The sequence below is a fragment of the Homalodisca vitripennis genome, chromosome 5, assembly GCF_021130785.1.
Source record: "Homalodisca vitripennis isolate AUS2020 chromosome 5, UT_GWSS_2.1, whole genome shotgun sequence".
Taxonomy (NCBI): domain Eukaryota; kingdom Metazoa; phylum Arthropoda; class Insecta; order Hemiptera; family Cicadellidae; genus Homalodisca; species Homalodisca vitripennis.
In genome coordinates this window covers 91601191-91624551 of record NC_060211.1, presented here as the reverse complement: position 1 = coordinate 91624551, position 23361 = coordinate 91601191, and the positions used below count along the sequence as shown (strand labels likewise).

Here is a 23361-nt window from a genome sequence, read left to right as displayed (position 1 = left end):
TAAAATCAACCTTAGTTGTTTTTTTTGACAGAAGTATGGTTCTCAAAACTCCGTGTGTACATATTCTCTCGATCGAGACAACAACAAAGCAAGCTCAATCGTGGCATCGGAGATATAACTAATTTAATCTAAAATTTATTATAGTAAAAAAAAAAAAAATTACTAAGTAATATAAGGACTTCGGTTCTTAAGATTTGCGTGCGAAAGCCGTGGTAACAGCTAGATAGAGGCAGGAATATGGTACATACCTTCATAATACGCCCAAGAGGCTCACGATGGAACGACTATCAATTATCTCAGCAATGTTTAGAATGTGATAGAAAAAGAATAAGTGAATATAGTGTACTGTTTTCAACGGGAAATTGCGTGCGAAGCCGCGGGCAACTTTTGCAAAAAAATTATTGAAATGCGCAGCAAAGCGCGCCGGGCCCGCTAGTTGTTATATAGAAATCTAATTGTTTCTGTCCGTGTGTTCGTGTGTTACTCAACCCCCTCCCTAAAAATATTATTAAACCGATTTCACCGAAATTGTACATAGTAATTCTTAGTGTTCCTAGTTAACACATAGGCTTATATATATATATATATATATATATATATATATATATATATATATATATATATATATATATATATATATATATATAAATTAATGTTTGTGTGTTTGTCCTTTATGGAATCGTAAACTATTAACCGATCATTATGAAAATTTGTGTATGTACATGTATTTTTCCACAGAGAAGGTTTATATGCTATGCTATGCCCATTGATGTAACTCGCCACCAGGCAAACGCTGGAAAAAAATAAAATACAAAGCGCTTGCACATTATAAACTGCAATTACAAGACAGTTTATGTATTTTAAATAACCAAAATACTATTTGAAGGCGCTAAGTTTTGAGGTATTATGTTTTTAAAATACATTTTTGGGTTGAACTTAAACCTTGATTGTTAGACCACTTTGTAATAAAGTACACGTACGTGTACAATACTCTTTTGACAGATTTTCTTGATCGTGACATCGAGGCAAACTCTACATCGGCGTTGGAAATATAAATTCACTTGAACCAGAAGTGCTCATACACGGGAAAATCTTACGAAAAGCGTGCGAAGCCTCGGAAAACAGCTAGTTTCTATATAAAGATCTAATGGTGTCTGTCTTTGTGTTATTCTATCACAAAACACTACTGGACTAATTGCACTGAATATTTACATGGTAATTCTTATGGTCCTTAGTTAACATAATAGGACTATTTCTATTTCCAAAATTCTTCCGGGCTACGCTCCATTGATATCTATAGTTGCGAAAAAATCCTTTCTTGTCCTCTAAAGTTACATTACAGCAAACAAAATATTAGTTTGAATCTTGATATTACTTGAGACAGTCTTCAATTTAATTACTGTTTTGTGTAAACATTGTTTTATGACAGCAACTGATTAATTTACACTGTTTTCAAATCGTTTATCTTGAAAGCATAGTAAGCTTGATAGTAACAAAACTTCTTATTTCTGCAACCGCTGTTGAGCACACTATAAGAAAACATCGAAATTTGAAAATTAAAAGGTTTAGTACAAATATTATTTGTAAATTTCGACAAATATTATGTATGGAGTGCTTGTTTTGTACTGTAATGCAGGTATCAAATACAAAGTTACTATCTAACTGTTACTATACATTTAAAGAATGTCAAAATCCATTCAACTTGCTATTTCATATACATAGGCTTCTTAGACCTGTGTATGTGTATATATTTTCTTCATCAAGGCAAAGTCAATAATGGCAAAAAAATGCTAAGACCAGAGTAAATTACAATGGCCACAAATGCACACTTTTCGACATAAGTTCTTGGTCGTGGGATCAAGCAAAACTCAATATTAACATCGGAAATATAATCCACTCGAACGCGAAGTGCTCATACATGTAAAAATCCTACGAAATTGTGTGCGAAGCCACGTGAAATTGCTAGTACGAAATAAGAAGGTTAGTTTTCAGTGAACAAAAATCATACTATATAGAATATTTTCTGTAACAACAAAAGGGTTGGTTACCAACAGTAAAATAATGTGCATTTAATCCAAAGTGGCATAATATGCTACCAACAAAATCAATCTTTACTAGCCTAAAATTGTTCTACCTTTTGTTTATGATCCAAGCTGCTCCTAAATTTCTTTATTCCTAACCAAAACTGGCGCGTGGAAAAAATGTTAAAAACGAATACTGGATTACAGACACTGGCCATCGTTGTGTGTTATAATAGCAGAAACATAACATTTCGAGAACGGGTATCTGTGTTTTAATTATGTATCAAAACCTAAAACACAATACGCTAGTCATACAAGGGCCATTTTATTACGACTCCGTGGATACCTAACGGCAAAGATGTAATGTATTCAATATGACAACCTCCATTACGCGTAAAATACATTACGTTCCCTCCCACCCTTTCTCAAGCGATCCTAATGACTCTCACTTCCAGTTACTTCTTGATCGATTACTGTGGTAACCATTCTTTAGCCCAACACATGGCTGGTATTCACTGAAAGCTTTAGAGCTCGTTAATGCAGTATCTTGGTGTCTTGTCCTACTTGCAAAGGTCATCCTCGGGAATGACAGTGACTGATACATACCACGACTCCAAAAAGAACAAGAGTATCGGCTCCAAACAAAAAAGGTTCTGGTAAGGGCCAGAACACAGCGACTAATGTGATAAATATCTTAGGTTTCTCTAATAAATATATGTATTTTGTTGAATCCCTTAGTTCAATAGGATCAGTGTACAATATTTGAATACGTTATCTTTACAAAGTAAGTTTTAATTTTATGTTACTTCGTTTTGCCGACGTTTTCAACCTATTCGATTTTCCTTCCCTCCCTCCCTCTCAATACATAGCAAAAATTATTTAACTTTCCTTCCTTCTTCTTTTTTTGCTTACAACATTTTAAGGGAAGATTCAACTGTCAATTGAGGAATCGGGCCCGAAATTGAAAAGCTCGTAATTGATGGGATACGACTTTAATAATTTTACCCGTTGTACGCATGAGAATAATCACTAATTAAGGATTTACGTAGAAACTTCAGTCTTTTCGTATTGACCAGATTGACTAATCTTAAGTAATTAATCAAAATATAACCACTTCTGTCTTGAATTTAATTTAAAAAGTAAAACACACTATTCTAGTTTATGTCCAGCATTAGAGTTATCCAGAATCATAAAATAAAAAAATAAAAAAAACATTTCCCTACTATCCATGATATAGGTTAAAAAGCTAGAGAGAACATCCAATCTTTGTATTACATCCTATCTCGCTGCTTCAAGCCGGATTATAAGAGTACTTTGCCTTCAAAAGGAGGTCACATGGAAACATAACAGATATTTATAAATGTTCCTTGGAATCCATACAGTAAGTAACGGATATTAGAAAATTCTCTATCTCTTCACTCTATAATATATCACTGCTTCAGAACAGAATAAACATAGCGTTCAAAAGGAGGTTATTCAGGCGTAATATATAACCTGTACAAAGTTCCTTGGAAACCTTGGAGTGAATGACGCACATTCAAGTTCTATGACTGCTAACTGTTCCATTTGCTGCTTCACAACGTAAAATAGTTAATCGTAGTATAAAAATTGAGTTTATTCCTTATATGGTATTATGTATTAACCGATAGAAGCCCTATCTCTGCACCCTATCATGTTCCTTCAGGACCTATTTAATTTTGAATCCTAAAGCGAGATCATCTGGAATATATAAGATGCAAATGTTGGTGATTATATGACGGATATCAAAAATTCCTTATCTTTTTCACTCTAATCTATTTTGTTACTCCAGGGTCTAGAATAGCAAGTAGTCACTCAGAACCATATTACTCCCTAAACCACAATTTTTCCCTTCCATCCCTTAGGGAAGTTATTAACTTTGAGAGCTTGCATGCTCTGGTATCTCCCTGCTACGAGTGACCGAGATTGTCGCGGTACTGACGTGACGACCCTCTTCTCGGCGGACCCCTGTAGCAGACGCGCAACATCAAAGAAAACAAATGGTTCTTGTACATGTAGCCCTGCCTCAGAGGTGCGAGTATCGTATAGAAATAATTGAGGGTAGAGTCGGTATAGTGTAAAATTTATAATATCCATAAATTGTGCTACGATCCTAAAACTATTTACTATCTAATTTCTTTTTAAAGATAATAATAATAATTTTATTCATTTTACATCACTAAGCTGAGTAACAAATGTCAATATTGTAATACAACAATTGTATAGCGTTCATGTGTTTTCTTACTAATATCTTATTATTGAAAAATAAATCAAATTAAGTATATTAAATTAAGGTACTATGTTATGTTCCATATATTCGTCCACTGTGTAGAATGCTCTGGACAAAAAAAAAACGTTTTTGTTTTCTTTTTAACTATCATTGGTTTTGCAATGTAATACATTCTGGAAGTTTGTTGTGAAATCTGACTCATGCTCGAGGCGGAAGATTTGCAATAATTTAGCCTCTGTTGCTGAGATGTACGGATATGATTATACGAGTGTCATGAACGTGGTAATCTCTTTGTTCTTATGGTATAAATTTAAATTTGTAGTGCAATATTAATGTTAAAATATATAGACAAGGTAAGGTCAGAAGTTCTAGTTTTTAAAAGCAGATTTACATGATTCTCTCAACTGTAATTCATTAATAATTCGTATTGACGTTTTCCGTTCTCAAACCCTAGTCCAACCTCTCTCATAATAAGCGGCTGCCGCACCGGATGGAAGAATTGAATATTATCTTTCCGAAACACTGAACAATTTAAAAATAATTTTGTAACAATATATGTTAGCATATCTTTTAAAGTTTCCAGATGTATGATAATATTTTGTTACGTGTGTGATATCATTAGAGCAAAATAGAAAGGGTTTTGAAATTAAATGAAACATTTTAAAGAATGAAATGTCATCTAAACAAAACACGGTATTATATAATCAGTTATTACATAGAAAGTTTCAATATGTTGACCGTACAAAGTTACAAGAAGTATTCAATAACGTAGTGCAAACATGAGTACACACGACGACTGCTATAATTTTCAAATGAATCAATCAAAACTTGCTACGAAGTTAGTACTCGTACTTACATATTCCTGGAGTAAGTTCATTACCCAGTATCAATCAATAAACCGTTCCAAGATGGCTGCATTCGCATTTATGTAATATATTAACTTCAAACACAGACTAAGAATGAAATATTTCTTACACATTTTGAGGAATATCAAACAAGTTGTTAATAACAATTTTTATATCACGATATCAAGTCCAACGCTTTAAGCTGGGGCAAATTTTAAGATTCTAAAAGGAATATCTTTAGAAGTTTTGTCTAATTCGCTTTGCATCGCAGATCCAAATTAGAAAAAACTAGAATTTATCAGTCTATTTACAAAAAAACATGCTATTGAAAGTTTTTTAACATCAAGTCAAATTTCAAGTACATTTTGAATAGTATGACATTACACAGGTGTAACAAATCATGACTATGACTGAAACAAGTTTTAAACAATAATTGAAAATAAACTCAACGAGAAGATGGTAATTACTAATGCCTTGAAAACGTTTTTTAGTCGATCGTAATCAATAAGTACTTTCAAGATGGTGGTCAATCATATTAGTGCAACATTTCTATTACCTTTCATAGTACATTCCGTTTTTTTATATTATATATATATATATATATATAAATATATATATATATATATATATATATATATATATATAGTGCTTTTTCACATGAATGCTGTACAAATGTTTTGATAATATATGATAATATTGTAGCAGCATAAGTGAATTCTTTACAAACGTAATTTCTATTTGATCACAACCGAATCTGCATTTTTAGAAATCAATGGTATTTATGGGTATTAAAACATTTAAAGTATCAAGATAACGGAGATCCTGAGTTTTTGAAAGTACTATAGCGTACCCATCAAATAAAGAGACATCTTATAATCTGTATATTATAATAATAATGTTTAATTTGATATTTCGAGATGACTGCCATACATGCAGCCATCTTTCATTCTGTTGTGCCGGAATATATATATATATATATACATAAATATGTGTATATATATATATATATATACACATACATATGTATATATATATATATATATATATATACACACACACATACATATGTGTGTATATATATGTGTGTGTGTGTAATAGTTAGTCATGTAAACTCACAAAATTATCCATGGTTTGTCACAGCATAAATTTTTCGTACCAAAAATATTTAAGTTGACTGATTGACTGATCAAATTTTCTCAAAAACTGCAGGTTTTGGACTATGAAACAGTAAAAATATTCTGTACATGTTCTATATTCGTGATAAGAGGGGATTTTCAACATTCATCCCGGAAGTATGATATCAAAAACCAAGTGTCCTGCCTTCAATTCGACGAAGTAGCTGAAGTACTATTCTTCGTAATACTTTTAAATTTGGCACATGTAGCTCATGAGACTTAAATATAAAAAAGTAAAGCATTTCCATAAAGATCAAAGAACCATAGAGGTTTAACATAATATAGGTTTAAGTTGAAACTCCTAGAAAAAACTAAGATTGTTTTTTAACTTTCTGGTATCCTAGATCGGTTAAATTTTAAATACGCGTCTTTTATGCCTTTAATAGACAAAGTAAATATGTTTGAAGAAGGTCAACCACGCATAGGATTTGGAATACAGTTTCCACCTAATTATTGTACTTTAAACTTAAATTCCGATGCTTCTGAAATGGATCGGGAGATTGAAATATCTTCCAGGACCATCATTTATTTTCTGGAGTACTTATTACGCCATCTAAAAAATTTTATACCTATTACGTACCCATTGTTGAATAGGAAATTACGTGTAAAACCACGGGCGTGATTCATATGAGTAGTTTTTAATATTGTATATTCATTCAATGTATCAATTAGTTTTGACTCCTAATTGTGTTTGAAGGATTATGAACATACAGGGTATCCGAAAATTCCCACCAGCTTTTTCTTAATTTATCTTATTTCTTGCAAGTAGTATATAATAGATACGTAAGATATGGTATATTATCATAACTTATTATAACCTGTACACACCCCATTTTTGAGGAGAGATAAAAGGTTTTTAGGAGTAACCCTGCCCTAATTTTAAAAGGTCTTGATGACATAAGAAGAACGGTTAAAATATAGAGATAATCTTCATAAGTTCAAGTCTACCTAGTTTTCTAAAGTTAAACTTTTTACCGTTGTTCAAATAGTACTGATTTTTGATAAAGTAGTCTCAAATTAGATCTCCTTGGTGTCTTTGGTTTTGTCCTGTCGAAAGATTTAATTTGTGGTATTATTCGATAGGTCATCACGTTTACAATTAATCAGTTTTCCACTCCCACGGTAAATGAGGAAGCCATTTAAGAAACATTTGGGTTAATGTTTCTTAATGATGATTTCAGGTGAAGTTATTACACATATTCTTAAAATGATATTTAAAAAATCGCAGCTATTCAAAAGTTAATGTGGGGAGAGTGTTAAAGTTCGTGACACTCGGCATTCTACCTACGCCGTTTAGGTAGGTACCAAATATATCATTGAAATAACTTATATTTAAATCGTGAATGTATTACTGCTTCCAGCATAAAATGATATGGAATAATAAGATATAGGAATTATCTAGAATCTATTTCCTATGTTAGATCTATGAATCCCTAAATCTGAAACTGTAACTCACGAGCTGTATCTATATCTCATTAATACTCTAACAATTCCATATTATTATCGCGACTAATGCATGTACATAAGATGGTTATAATAGACAATTTTAACTATAGTTATTCTATTACATTTACTAAGCTTTATTAACGTGGACACGTTAGAAGAGAATTTACAATATACAAAAACGTTTACATGGTTCTGAGAGTTAAATAACTTTTCCTTTGTTGTTAAAGTTGTTGTATTCTTGTCTTCTTACTGCTCCTATTATTAGTTTCATAAATATTAACATAAATTTCTCAGCAGAATTAAGTCAACAACAATAATTATAACAGTTTATAAAGCTATGTAAGGTATTTTCTTTAATACAGTTTCTAATAAACTTTTAAATTTGATTTTACTGAGTTATTTTTAGGTTTGTTAAAAAACGTGCCCTTAAATTCTAAGTTCAAATATGTCCAAATGTAAAATAAGCACTATAAAAGATTAATAAATATTTAACTGTATTAAGAAGTTATAGCAACTACATATCGGATTAGATTTCACTAAAAATTATATTATTAGGCCTAATTATTAACACTCACTAGATATAATGACACCATACTATAGTTTTGTTCAAACATTATTGAATTCTGTTGAATACTCGTTAATTTTGTATGTTGGTGTTTTAGAAGCTATAAACGTTATTAGTTCCACTGCGAGTGACACAAAATCAATAGCTGATTTTCCATGCCTCAACCCATACTAATATTGTAATTTTATTCTATACAATGTTACAATTCTGTTGGTTAGTTATTAGTTAAATGTTGATGATTTAGAAGCTTTAACCCAATAAATGAAAGTGTTTTTGATACTTTAGTGAATAAATGTTCAATTAATATCATCTGCAAGTGTTACGCAGTCGATGGTTGAGTTTCTCTACAAGAGGCCAAATTGTAAGTAATTAAAATATACTTCTTTAAATGTTCTGAAAAATCAACAAAGAATAATAACTAACAATTTGTTATTAATATTCGAAGATATAGAAAAAGGGCAGTATATTGTTGGCTGTCCTATTGAACGACGTTTAAACATTTTCAAAATTACAGGGATAATTTATATTTGAAATTAAATATTTATTTCTTTATTCAGTTATAAGTGCAGTAGTATATTGAATTCCTTGACCAACAACATGAAAACCTAAATAGCCGTTAATTTCGGTTTTTGGTAGCTGGTAACTTCTATGAAATGTTTTGATTCTGTAAAACGAATTGAAGTTTCATTCGCGTACTCAAGTATAAAACACAAGTAGCAACTGAGCCTCAGTGAAACATTCCCATTGATGGAGGGATGCCAATTTGTGGAATGACTTTATCGAATGGACTAGATAGAATTCATTCAACATTTGGCCAAGATTTAGTTCCAGTATATTTTCATTTCTGTACATATTTCTTATTTTTGTTACATATAATTTCCTTTAGTACTTATTACGGTAAGGAATCTTCACAGCACGGCAATACTGACTTTACTGGCTTTCCTGATTATATTATTTGAAAATATACAAAGAATGTTAAAAACTCGCAACAACATGGGTGAGTGGGCCAACAATAGATTTTTAGTTTCACTTAATACTTTTCAATGAGGAATGCAGCACCCTATCCAGTTTCATATTTATGAAAAATGTGTTCTTACAGAGCTGTAAGAGGCAGAGAGAACGGATTCCAGCATGTTTATATTATCAGTTACGCCTTAGCGATTGTTGATTTAGGAACCATACTACTAAGAATGTGCTTTTAGTTTCTCTTAATGCCCAACGATTATCTACAAGGTATTTCGGACCAATAAAGTTCAGTAAGAAATAATCAACGCACATTTCTTTAGCTGAAAAGAATACGATACACAGTGAAATAGTGAATATACAGAGCTAATAATTTAATCATGTGTGTAAATAATACTAAAATACCGTAACTTTTACACTTTATTTCACTACAGGTGATGGCAAAAGTTGCAGCTTATTACTAAAGATTACGTTCCCTCAAAAATGTTATATTTGTGAAGCTCATTTAGAGGAATTCAACTGTCTTGATAAAATACTTGCCAAATAATTTAATTCAATGCGCCTCGAATTTGGCTTTGCTTATATGTCAATTAAATTCATTGGCTGCCTTCTCCTCGTTGGTTATCCACGTTGGTTATCGACTGCCAATAAGAAAATGGCAAGTCAGGTCTGAAGATAATGAGGTATTAGACAAAAATAAGAGAAAAATACAGAGAGAATTCCGAGATAAATAGGAACTGATTGTGGATAGACAGAAGCCCGGTTGGAGCACTCAGACGACGGGAACACAGACATGCCGTTTCTTTGAAACTCCAATTTATCTTCAGAAATAACTGGGATTAACAAAGAGTTAATTACCAGAATCTATACAGTTTTTGTTAAAATTTCAAGTGGTTTTGAGATAACGAACAACTAAGTATACAACTGTACGAAGTTATTCATTAATTGTCTCCGTGGTTTTATAAGCATCCTGCGATAATCCTGAGATGATTTCTATTGTTTTTCTCCGCATTAACAGGTTTCAGAAAACACTGGAAATACAGATTTTAAAAACAATATTTGAAACATTACTTTAGGACGTCTTCGCGGAAAAATGCAACCAGGATATTTTTAATGTGATGTTTATCACATCATATCTTTTAATAAGCATTTATAGACGGCTTACTAGAAAAAAACATTGGCTATATAATAAAGTAGGTATTTTAAATGATTATTCGTGCTGATGTACTTATGGCTGACACAAAAACTGAAAAAGTGAGGGGAGTTCACTATCGGATGACTTACAGTAAGTAAATTTCGTATATTGTAAATATTTTTAAATATTTAATAGAGATCAATGTAATAATTTATTAATTAACAATTTTTCATTAATCACAGAAATATAATTCAAAATGGATTAGTAGATAAATTGTTGTATATGACTTTATGTCGAATTTGAGGGTGTTGCCTCATTGTGAGAAGTACGAATACTTTTGAGAATATCGGAGGTAAAAAAAAAAAAATAAAAAAAAAAAAAAAAAAAATACGACCACATTTGATAATGTGTTGGTATGTAAAGTGTAGTATATATGTTTTTATCTTCCGAGATATTAGAAAAATAGTGATCAATTACACTTTTTAGAAAATACACTTTTATTACATATTATGTTCTAATTAACTGCACTGAATCCAAAATCCTGTTCTTTACCAATAAAGTAGAATATTTCTGTGCATTTTACAGTAATAATTCAATTTGGCAAGATAATTACTCTTGGTTCCTTATTGTTTAAAGGCGACCATGTATGGATATGACATGTGGTTTAGCTTAATAAGAGGAGCGATATACAAACGAGTACTAGGAATAGTATATCAATGAATGTGATGCTATGCATAAAGCTACATATTAATTCAAAGGGCACATTTTAAAACAATATGTAATTGCATTTGTTATGTAGTTATACATTTTTCTTAGTTATTTAATTTAATTTAGTGACTGAGAAATTTGTTTTACAACGCGATGGTCCCTGATTTAGATGAAAATTCAGCTCCAGAGTTGCGACTCCGCTTGCTCGAGTCAGGCTCAACACCCTACTACCATTTAATGTTCTGCCGAAACTAGGCATGATAAATAAAGTTTAGAATTAAAAAAATATACAATCTCTTCATCAACAAAATTTTTCCGCTAATGAAATGTGGCTTTTCTAAAAAAAAACTTCTTCGGTTAGTGAATATATCATCTCATAATAAAGATTAACAATTTTAGTTTTGTTTGTAACAGTTTAAAAATTTTACTTATTTAAAAGTTTTATTTAAAGTATTAAATTCCTTCAATTTTGTAGAACAAACCTGTAGAATTTAATTATTTTAGTCACTCCAAGTAGGTCACACTAAAATACACGTCAATGTATTTGACGTGAATAATGTTCCTGCACAGCTAATATTGAAACGATTTGGCTCAACGCATAGACAGCTTGTTAAAACCGAGTGCGCAAACGGACACCACAAGAATGTCTATGTAATCAATTGATTCAAACAAAGTTTTGGATTCGAATCGAAACTTACCCCGTAATATTGCAAGAACGGACTTCCACTCAGCCCAGAGGTGCCTTGTTTCATACCTCACCTGGAACATACAACTGGATTAGATTAATAATCACATAATATTGCGAGAACTAGATAGAAAGAAAACAAGTTGTAGAATTATTAATAAATCCAAAAACTTAAGGGATACTTTACAAAGTAAATATTCAATTAATATCAATGTCCAAAATAATTTTCTTGTAGAACGTTTTGAGCGGGAATAGAATTTAATAGACGATTTTCTTCCGTCGCTGTACCTCATCTAACATATCAATTAAATTGCAGTACTTCAGGTTTTGGAAAACATCCAGTATAATCTATGACGTTGGTTCCTGTTGATAAGTCAGAGATGGCGCGTGTAATGCAATCCAGTAATGAAATATACCCTTAGCTAGAATAAGGCTTCTTGTGTTAAGCGAGAACACAACTAGGCTATTGGTTTTATTTAGAAATAATTAAATGATAACTATGTAAATAAAAACAACACCAAAATAAAAACACGTGACTCTGGTTTATCACAGTATTCCCCTTTTCTATAGAAAATAGTCAGCCAAGTAAGAGAACTTTTGGCACGAGTGCTTCTCCTCAACCTATCAGAATTAGATCCAGTTGACTTCAAGGTCTCGACCAAAGTGGGAGGTAGTGTTGAGGTCTCATCTGTCTCCACTTGAGTAGGTTGAATTGAGGTCTCACCTACCTCCAGTTGAGTGAGCTTATCAGGTTGCAGGTTCTTCCCTTGCCAAAGACTCGATCGATCTCTGAGTAAAGCAGTGGTTGGTATTAAATGAACAGTCCCTGGGTTCTCCTGCAGGTACCAATAGTCTAGTAGAAACAGTGGTCTCACGACCATCTGGAAATGTAATATGTGCATACTTCGAGTTAGCTTCAATCAACTTCTCAACTTCCTCAACTAATGGCTAATATTTACTTCTTCGATATTGCTTCTTGAGTAGTACAGGTCAGGGTTAATTAACCAAGTAGGAGCGAGATGCCACTAGTTTATCTTCTGGAATGGAAAAACATCCGTTCATGAGGAGTAGCATAAGTAGCTGCGCAAACTATAGCATGTACGATGTGCTATATGTAGAGCATCATATAGCACTATCTCCCATTTCTTAGCTTCTAATCCTCTTGAGTTCAGAGCAAGATTAATTGTATTCCACATGACGTTCGGACTGACCAACTTCTCTTGGGTTGTACGGTGCAGTATGGCTTGTAGCAACTCCCAAATTGTGCAAAAGGTTCTTTAAATCAATTAACAAGAATGAAGTTCTCTGTTATTTAATGAACATATGCAGGAAGTCCAGATAAAGAAAATACATTGCATATATGACTTTGTACTCTCAATGAAGAAATATATGAACAATGCAGTAGGAAACCTCGAGTATTCATCAACAATGAGTATTCCATAGTATTCCATTCTATCGAGAATTGAATACTCCTATAAATAGTTGAAAACATGGAGTTAACGAGATCTTTTTTTATAAAAGCTGATGTGTGGCATATAGATTTTATAGCAATTTTGTTCCTTTAACAACATTTGAGAAGAGAAACACTGAAGAAATGGCGGTCACCGCCAAACTATAAACGTTCAGTCGTTCTAAAAGGCTTTTAAACTCAAACTTAACTGAGGAGTGATTTTTAATTACATCAAGATCTGAGATAACATCAACACAAAGTTCCTTCATAACAGATAATATAACTCCATTGCAGATATCGCCATATATTCCAAGATCTAACAGGCAATAACCAAGTATTGAAGAAGTTAATGAAGTTGATGCCATACAAACTTGTCCAGGCTGAGGAGCCGTTCTTAACTGTAGGTTATGGACCTTGTTGAAATAATTTATGAAACTTACTGTATCGATGTGAGTTACCATTAACTTTAATAGATTCAACAGCCATCAGCACACATGCAGGAGCGGCAGCAGATGCAATAGTGGTGTTGTCTTCTGTTGAATCAGACAACACTCGAGATCCAGAACGATAAACCTTTTAGTAGTGTCCAATTTCCCTATTACAAGATGCTTCTCCAGCTGAACAAGCAATACGGAAATAACTGGCGTACTCCCACAAAAGAAGCATTTACGGCCTAATCGTAGGGATATGATGGTGTATTAATGGTTTTAGGGTTATCAATGAGGTGATCAAATGCTTTCACATAACAAAATATCAATTCCTTTCAAGGACTGCTGAATTTATCTCATATAGTAGTCGAGTGTAAGATTGTGAGAGTTTTTATCCTGATTCAAGAGAAAGTGCTTGTTTATAAACCACCTTCAAAGTAAGAGTATTATTTTCTAATAGTTTTTTGTAAATAATAATTGCAGTTATGCCAATAATGAAAGAATCTAATACACAATTAGAACGATTCTCTTCGACACTTACACAACGAAACTTACAATATTTACTCACTGAATTATTTAGAGCTTGAAAATTAGTATCAATTGTTTCATCAACTTATTGTATGCTTGCGGCCAGATAGTGTCTAGTATAGATTATGTTTTTGGGTTTTATATAGAAATCCTGTTAATCTGTTATTGCTTCATCAAACTTTTTGCTTCATTTATTAATGTAAAAATATTATAACTTACGTAGTTCATTAAAAGATATAATTTTGATTCATCATCAGTTATTTTTGTGGTAGTAATAAGTTAGTAAAAGTCGAATACCAAAAGAACCCATTGAAGATTATATCCATCAGCTAAACTAGGATCCATTTCCAATCTTTCAGATATTAAAAACCTCTCCATGTAACGAAGGTTTTATATAGCTTAATACATTGTAATGAAATCCAGTAATAACATTTATCTAGAATAAGACTTTTCAAGAACTCAGCAAGGTTTTTAGACAGAATGAAATATCTAACTATGTAAACAAAAGCAAATACATGAGAACATATGACTAAAGTAATTTAGCGCCTTTGAAACAGGGAATGGATTCAAATAAATCTTGTGACGTAATTAATTGACATATCAGTGTCGTTGCGTAGAATCTACTCCAAACATATCTCGGTAGTCCTGAAATAACTGATCAATTTTAAATTCCGAACATGATTTTTCCAACCATTCTTACACAGGTAAAGTCAACCTTGTGTTCAAGAAAAATTATACCTTGCCATAGGAGTAATTATTCTCGAATTAAAATTCTTTCAGTCCATAAGCTAACGTGTTGGGAAGATTTTTCTAATGACTGTGGAATTCTGAGTGCCCAACAATTTGAATTCAGGAAAAATAAGTCAACGGTCGATGGAATAATAGCTCTTGTAAATGTCATAGACGTATATGATGAGTTGGAAAGACGAGACAGGGACTTAGCATTTTCCTCGACCTCTCAAAGTCTAAGACTGTAAGCGGCGATCATGAGTCGCTCGGACTGCTATCTGTGGAGTAACACATCAGGAAGCAAATATTTGAACGGTAACAATCAAAGTTACGTGACGCAACTGTGATTGTTCCGTCGGACATCACAATTAACCGATATAATCCCCCGGAACTCATCACAACACGTCCGTACGAATGATTTATATTTATATTATGTTTAACTAATACAATCAAAGGTTTTACACGCTTGATATTATGAAAAGTTACAAAACTATATACATTGGCTTAAAATCAGGCAAATTTCGGGTGTGGGAGTCATGTGTCATTCATTGATTGTGGGTTTTCGTTATATTGCTGTCAGTCTGAATGAATGTAAATAACAGATTAGAATCTTAAAAAAGACTAAAGTTGTAAAAAGTGTATTAGTGTGGGAATGAAAAAAAAATATTATTATTACTAGAGACGTAGCCTAGAAAAGCGTTTGATAAATATGTATATAATAATAAACCTTTTTAACACTTTTTAAACTTTTTTATTTTCGTACAATGTAAATTATTATAAACATTATTATTATTATCCAATGAATTACAACATAAAGAGAGGTCTTACAACTACAAACTAGCCAAGACTTTATACTAACAGACTAAATACACAGTCAGTAATCTGTTAAAATAAGGTTTCTACGGTTTAACTAAAAAGAATTAAGAAGCGAAGAATCAGTACAAGTGACAACGGTCAACCACCCCCGGTTTAACTCCCTACCGCTAAAATTGTGCTTATTCTTTGGTTTCTCAAGTACGTCGTATCGCCATTGTTTCTGAATAATCTCTCACTGCTGGCGTGTAGAGCTGTGACTGCATTTTAACCCTGCAATTTAAGCGTAGGTATTCGCTATTTTAATTCATTTGGTTAGCTCCCAGGTTTTAGAATTTTCACCTGAATAAGAAAGCAGGAACCATTTTTAGAAAAGTCATGTTTTCGTTTTTACACTTTTAATCGAGTCAAATATCTGTAAAATACCTATTCTCAAACGCTATAAAGTAAAGATATATGAATAAGCTGTATAAATACCTGAATAAGATATGAAAAGTCTGTTATAAAGTCAATATCTGTAAAATTGATATTAAAGATATATGAAAGCTGCTTTATGCAAGGTTTTAGAATTTTCACCTGAATAAAAAAGCAGGAACCATTTTTAGAAAAGTCATGTTTTCGTTTTTACAGTTTTAATCGAGTCAAATATCTGTAAAAATACCTATCTCAAACGCTATAAGTAAAGATATATGAATAAGCTGCTTTAAGCAAGGTTTTAGAATTTTCACCTGAATAAGATAGCAGGAACCATTTTTAGAAAAGTCATGTTCTCGTTTTTACACTTTTAATCGAGTCAAATATCTGTAAAAATACCTATTTCAAAAACGTTATAAAAGTAAAGATGTATGAATAAAAGCTGCTTTATGCATGCAAAGGTTTTAGAATTTTCACTGAATAAGAAAGCAGGAACCATTTTTAGAAAAGTCATGTTTTCGTTTTTACACTTTTAATCGAGTCAAATACTCTGTAAAATTACCTATTTCAAAACGCTATAAAGTAAAAGATATATGAATAAAAGCTGCTTTATGCAAAGGTTTTAGAATTTTCACCTGAATAAGAAAGCAGGAACCATTTTTTAGAAAAGTCATGTTTTCGTTTTTTACACTTTTAATCGAGTCAAATATCTGTAAAATACCTATTTCAAACGCTATAAAGTAAAGATATATGAATAAGCTGCTTTTAAGCAAGGTTTTAGAATTTTCATCTGAATAAGATAGCAGGAACCATTTTTAGAAAAGTCATGTTTTCGTTTTTACACTTTTAATCGAGTCAATATCTGTAAAATACCTATTTCAAACGTTATAAAGTAAAGATATATGAATAAAAACTGCTTTAATGCAAAAGGTTTTAGAATTTTCACCTGAAATAACAAAGCAGGAACCATTTTTTAGAAAAGTCATGTTTTCGTTTTTACACTTTTAATCGAGTCGAATATCTGTAAAATACCTATTTCAAACGCTATAAAGTAAAGATATATGAATAAAAGCTGCTTTTATGCAAAGGTTTTAGAATTTTCACCTGAATAACAAAGCAGGAACCGATTTTTAGAAAAGTCATGTTTTCGTTTTTACACTTTTAATCGAGTCGAATATCTGTAAAATACCTATTTCAAAACGGCTATAAAGTAAAGATATATGAATAAAAGCTGCTTTATGCAAAGGTTTTAGAATTTTCACCTGAATAAGAAAGCAGGAGGAACCATTTTTAGAAAAGTCATGTTTTCGTTTTTACACTTTTAATCGAGTCAAATATCTGTAAAATACCTATTTCAAAAACGCTATAAAGTAAAGATATATGAATAAAAGCTGCTTTATGCAAAGGTTTTAGAATTTTCACCTGAATAACAAAGCAGGAACCATTTTTAGAAAAAGTCATGTTTTCGTTTTTACACTTTTAATCGAGTCAATATCTGTAAAATACCTATTTCAAACGCTTATAAAGTAAAGATATATGAATAAGCTGCTTTAAGCAAGGTTTTAGAATTTTCATCTGAATAGATAGCAGGAACCATTTTTTAGAAAAGTCATGTTTTCGTTTTTACACTTTTAATCGAGTCAAATATCTGTAAAATACCTATTTCAAACGTTATAAAGTAAAGATATATGAATAAAAACTGCTTTATGCAAAGATTTTAGAATTTTCACCTGAATTAAGAAAGCAGGAACCATTTTTAGAAAAGTCATGTTTTCGTTTTTACACTTTTAATCGAGTCGAATATCTGTAAAATACCTATTTCAAACGCTATAAAGTAAAGATATATGAATAAAAGTGCTTTATGCAAAGGTTTTAGAAATTTTCACCTGAATAAGAAAGCAGGAACCATTTTTAGAAAAGTCATGTTTTCGTTTTTACACTTTTAATCGAGTCGAATATCTGTAAAATACCTATTTCAAACGCTATAAAGTAAAGATATATGAATAAAAGCTGCTTTATGCAAAGGTTTTAGAATTTTCACCTGAATAAGAAAGCAGGAACCATTTTTAGAAAAGTCATGTTTTCGTTTTTTACACTTTTAATCGAGTCAAATATCTGTAAAATATACCTATTTCAAACGCTATAAAGTAAAGATATATGAATAAAAGCTGCTTTATGCAAAGGTTTTAGAATTTTCACCTGAATAAAACAAGCAGGAACCATTTTTAGAAAAGTCATGTTTTCGTTTTTTTACACTTTTAATCGAGTCAGATATTATCTGTAAAAATAACTATTTCAAAAACGCTATAAAGTAAAAAGATATATGAATAAAGCTGCTTTATGCAAGGTTTTAGAATTTTCATCCTGAATAAGATTGCAGGAACCATTTTTAGAAAAAGTCATGTTTTCGTTTTTACACTTTTAATCGAGTCGCAAATATCTGTAAAATACCTATTTCAAACGCTATAAAGTAAAGATATTTGAATAAAAGCTGCTTTATGCAAAGGTTTTAGAATTTTTCACCTGAATAAGAAAGCAGGAACCATTTTTAGAAAAGTCTTCAACTGTTTTCGTTTTTTACACTTTTAATCGAGTCGAAATATCTGTAAAAATACCTATTTCAAACGCTATAAAGTAAAGATATATATGAATAAAAGCTGCTTTATGAAAAGGTTTTTAGAATTTTCACCTGAATAAGAAAGCAGGAACCATTTTTAGAAAAGTCATGTTTTCGTTTTTACACTTTTTAACCGAGTCGAATATCTGTAAAATACCTATTTCAAACGTTTATAAAGTAAAGATATATGAATAAGCTGCTTTTAAGCTAAGGTTTTAGAATTTTTCACCTGAATAAGAAAGCAGGAACCATTTTTAGAAAAGTCATGTTTTCGTTTTTTACACTTTTAACCGAGTCAAATATCTGTAAAATACCTATTTCAAACGCTATAATGTAAAGATATATGAATAATAAGCTGCTTTATGCAAAGTTTTAGAATTTTTCACCTGAATAACAAAGCTAGGAACCATTTTTAGAAAAGTCATGTTTTCGTTTTTTTCACTTTAATCGAGTCAAATATCTGTAAAATACCTATTTCAAAACGTTATAAAGCAAAGATATATGAATAAAAGCTTGCTTCAATGCAAAGGTTTTAGGAATTTTCACCTGAATAAGAAAGCAGGAACCATTTTTTAGAAAAGTCGCGTGTTTTCGTTTTTACACTTTTAACCGAGTCAAATATCTGTAAAATACCTATTTTCAAACGTTATAAAGTAAAGATATATGAATACGCTGCTTTAAGCAAAGTTTTAGAATTTTCACCTGAATAAGAAAGCAGGAGGAACCATTTTTAGAAAAGTCATGTTTTTAGTTTTTACACTTTTAATCGAGTCAAATATCTGTAAAATACCTATTTCAAACGCTATAAAGTAAAGATATATGAATAAAAGCTGCTTTAAGCAAAGGTTTTAGAATTTTCACCTGAATAAGAAAGCAGGAACCATTTTTAGAAAAGTCATGTTTTCGTTTTTACACTTTTAATCGAGTCAAATATCTGTAAAATACCTATTTCAAACGTTATAAAGTAAAGATATATGAATAAAAGCTGCTTCATGCAAGATTTGATTAACAATATAATATTAACAAGTCATTAAGTATAAAGTAATAATAAGGACCAGAGACTAAATTAGCATTACGCTCTTAAGAAAGAGCGACATTTTACTATTCGTTCTATGTTTTGTATGTTTCTGTTCTGTGTTTTAAAATTTGTTGTATATATTAGGCTGTAAAACGAGGAACAGTGTAAATTTTTTGTATATAAATAACTGTATGATAATTAATTAGGTTTTAGTTATTCAATATGCACCAAGATTTGAAATAAATTTTCATTTAATAAATATAGGCTAAAACAAAAACAGCAAAACAAAAAGATCTCATTTGATTTTGGTACACGTCAGTGAGCGCATTGTCCGAAAATGATGCTTACTTTTAATTTGGAATAGTTTTAAAGTTAACTAAAATGGCTAGTAATATTTCAGTAATCAAATCTTCAGCAAGATACTAAAATTTCGTATCTATTAAAACTTTATGTAGAAATTATGCTAAATCACACGTAAGGTATCTTGACATCCTAAATGTGTCTTTCAGGTTTTTTTTACATGACGTTCCTATAACAGAAATTATAAATATTTTTTATTCTTTTTTCTATGGTGCAAATCGGCATGTCGTCTTACAACAAACAGTATACCGGAGTTCGATACCAAACATTTGCTTAATGTTGCCACCACTAGAGAAAACGGCCGTAGCAAATGATCCCCATTCAAGCCAAAGTCTTGCAAATCGTCTAAAAAGATCACACTCCCTTCATCTCCTTAACCCCTACATACGCTCATTTTTTTCTCACCGTCCCATACACAGATACATACCGATGACATGGTTTTAATTAGGCTTTGGTCAGATCGCTTTTACAGAGATTTTAAGATAGTCTTTTATAGATTTAAGATAGTAAAATGTAAATGTTGCCACCAGCAGAGAAAACTATCATGGCAAATGGCAAACAACACCTGTACTTAAACATAAAAGTTATTTTTTAACAGTAATAATGTCAGGTATTTTATGTATATGTAAAATGTGTAATGTTTTCAAAGTTATAAATATTAAGGAGAAATAAGATTGCTGTATTATTAACATTGAGTGAAACCTATTAATTTTGTTACATGGTTGTGCAAAATGACTCTTGCATAGACTAATAATTGATATATTCAATTTAAAGGAGAGCCGGTGGCCTAAAATGTCTCTCTTCCTATAACCAGATCACAAGCCTATAAGGATGGGCAGAATAAACCTTAAAAAGGGGATAGGTGGAGCCTTAAAAATAACTATAAAGAATACTGTGAGACAGTTTCTTAGGATTTTGCATTTAGAGTAAAGACCTTAAAGTTTTGTAAAATTTAGCACATTGTAGTTGCAGGTCTAGAAACTGGGATGCAAAGGATGCAAGTAAATCGTCAGATTGGAGTTGTAGTAGATAGCGCGGGTTCAAATCCTGCCCGATTGTACATTTTTATCAGCACCGCTCTGTACTGACTCCCCTCCTTACCCTGCTTGTTGAGTTGCACTCGAGGAGAGGGCTGTGTGAGACTAACAGGAGAGTGGCATTTCTTTAAAAAATAATTGGACACCATTCAAATAATATGTTTACTAATTATATTTAATTAAATACTCTTTTGATTGTAACTAATCTCGTATAGTCCGCGACGTCCTAGCAGACCACTATGTACCTATAAGTGAGTGTTAGTAATGGTGCATTCCGTAAAACAGCTAATAAGTAAAATATTGTTACACTGCTGTTTTTCATCCATTTACTACTACTATCGACAAGTATCTCCTCCGAAACGCTAACATTTTTCGATCTAAAGTTCATTTTCAATGGTTTTTCTACTATTGATTTTCATTATGCACAGTTCAATAAAATACTATAAATAATAATTGTATCACAATAAAAAATATAAATGTTTGTAATTTGATGTAGTGTTCGGAAAGCGACCATAAAGTGAACAAAGAACGTCAAATATCCGCAGTCTGGCATACCAAATTGACGTTATTTTATATCTTAGAGCATTATTGAATGAATTTCTGCAAATACTCTCACTAAAGTTTCACTATAAAACTGTGAAACCATAAATTTCAGATAGTTGAAGTATAAAATGAATGAAGTACATTATAGTAAAATTGGCAAGGACAAGTGAAAATGAGTAAAGAATTTCAACTCGCTAGGAAAAATATCAAAGTCGTGATATTTTTCCTAACGAAAACACACACACACACACACACACACACACACACACACACACACACACACACACACACACACACACACACACACACACACACACACACACACACACACACACACACACACACACACACACACACACACAGCACAGTCGTTTTTTTGTCGTGTGCTTTACGAGGTCACTACAGAAGATAATTGTCACTCAAATTCTATCCATGACGGTCTATATAAGCACATTACAGACAATAAAGTTTTATAAACCATTTCCGTTTTCACTGTACTACATTGTAATGCTGTTCTCCAATTACTTGTAATTAGTTTGGCTGAAAATGTGAAGTTGTGGCTAAACAATCAGAACTGTTGTTTTACGTCATACCTAGTTTTAAATTACTGCAATTAGTTAGTAAATTGTTATAAATTCGTTAAATTTAAATAATTACTTAACGATATTTTTTAATATCATTTATTTTATTTTTTGGGTAGTTGGTATGTACTAAAAAACGGGGAGTGTGCGTTCCATTCAGCAAATCTTTCAAATTTTATTTCACCATTTACTTTGAATAAATAAATATTTATTTTTATAAATTATCACAAAAATATATATTTATTGGTTTTTACATTTAAAAACAAAACTATAAACTGTTTATAATTTTAAGTACGGTTAAATTATAATCCCAGCATACAATCAGACATAAGTAGACTACAAATATAATTTCACTCACATTGGGATTAAGTACCTCAATACGAGTAAATAACTCACTAAATATGTTTAGTTTAAATCGTATAAGTAATACCATGCTTCGTTACCTTTTATAACATAACCCTTTGTTTGCAGTAAAGTGGAAATTGTAAGAAATTACATCTCTAATTCACCATTGAGGCTAACAGAAGAAACAGACCGTAACTGCGCAGACGAAGCGTAAACAAGAGCTCAGAGTTTTCCTCTGCCTCTCAGACAGTGTGCATCATGAGACACTACTGCACCAATTAGAGACTTAGGAACAATTAGAGACAACGACGCAGTTATAAGTGATTAACCTTAACACTTTTTTATACAAGACCCCCTAAGTGAAAATATATATAAAAACACAAAATATACAGCAAGATCCATAATACTAAAAACCATAATGCCGAAAACGAAAATCACGCATAAGTTATATAATTGGAAAACGAAACGCAACGTATAAAGTGCCGATAAATACAAAATCAGACGACAAGCTATAGCAACGTGACAGGCGTGATATGAGCGGTCGTGATTATTAAATTTAGTGGAAAGGGTTACATTTACTAAACTACGTAATAAGCTTTGGTGTCTATATACAGGTTTTACGATACTTTGCACTGTCCAGTTTTTCTAGAACAATATGACAATTTATAGCAGACTACATAAATTTGTTTTCTTGTACAGTTTTACGA

At 31.4% G+C, this 23361-nt stretch overlaps 1 long non-coding RNA gene across 1 annotated transcript in view; it reads right to left on the bottom strand.

Moving 5' to 3' along the window:
• LOC124363887 overlaps window positions 1-23361 on the bottom strand; it is a 33400-nt gene that overhangs the window by 884 nt on the left and 9155 nt on the right. The window contains exon 2 of the long non-coding RNA XR_006922563.1: window positions 11805-11865. This is a non-coding gene — a long non-coding RNA (uncharacterized LOC124363887). The remainder of the gene's footprint in view (window positions 1-11804; window positions 11866-23361) is intronic.